Source organism: Papio anubis, chromosome 14, assembly GCF_008728515.1.
Source record: "Papio anubis isolate 15944 chromosome 14, Panubis1.0, whole genome shotgun sequence".
Lineage (NCBI taxonomy): Eukaryota > Metazoa > Chordata > Mammalia > Primates > Cercopithecidae > Papio > Papio anubis.
In genome coordinates this window covers 105,348,726-105,349,881 of record NC_044989.1, presented here as the reverse complement: position 1 = coordinate 105,349,881, position 1,156 = coordinate 105,348,726, and positions in this window count along the sequence as shown.

Here is a 1,156-nt window from a genome sequence, read left to right as displayed (position 1 = left end):
TCTCTACTAAAAATACAAAAAAAATTAGCCAGGCATGGTGGTACACGCCCGTAATCCCAGCTCCTCAGGAGGCTGGGGCAGGAGAATCACTTGAACCCAGGAGGTGGAGGTTGCAGTGAGCCGAGATTGCGCCACTGCACTCCAGCCTGGGTGACAGAGTAAAACTCTGTCTCAAAATTAATTAATTAAAGATATAAATTATAATCTCCAGGGTAATTACTATGGAAATAACTTTAAAATATACACAAGAGGGGCCAGGCACGGTGGCTCACACCTGTAATCCCAGCACTTTGGGAGGCCAAGGTGGGCGCATCACGAGGTCAGGAGATTGAGACCATTCTGGCTAACACGGTGAAACCCCGTCTCCACTAAAAATACAAAAAATTAGCCGGGCATGGTGGCGGGCGCCGGTACTTCCAGTTACTCGGGAGGTTGAGGCAGGAGAATGGCATGAACCTGGGAGGCGGAGGTTGCAGTGAGCTGAGATCATGCCACTGCACTCCAGCCTGGGCGACAGAGCAAGACTGTCTCAAAAAAAAAAAAAAAAAAAAAAGGAAATGAGGAGGCAATTAAAACAATACACTACAAGAAAATAAACACAAAAGGCAGCATTAATGGAAGAAAAAGAAAAATATATAGAAAACAAATAGCAAAATGGCAGAAGTCACTCCTTATCAGTAATTGGTTTAAATATAAATGGATTAAATTCTCTAACCAAAAGACAGAGATTGGCAATATAGATTTAAAAAACATGATTCAACCACCTTATGGTATCTAGAAGAGACTCACTTCATATCCAAAAACAAAAATAGGTTGAAAATGCAAGTATGCAAAAAGATATTCCATGTAAACAGTACTGAAAGAGAGCTCGATTAGTTACACTAATATCAGACTTAAGTGACTTTAAGTCACACAGATAAACTTTAAGTCAAAAAGCACAAGAGACAAAGATATTATATATTGACGCAAGAATCAATCACCGGCCGGGTGCAGTGGCTCACACCTGTAATCCCAGAACTCTGGGAGACCAAGGCAGACGGATCACTTGAGGTCAGGAATTTGAGACCAGCCTGGTCAACATGATGAAACACCATGTCTACTAAAAATACAAAAATTAGCTGGGCTTGGTGGCATAAGCCTGTAATCCCAGCTACTC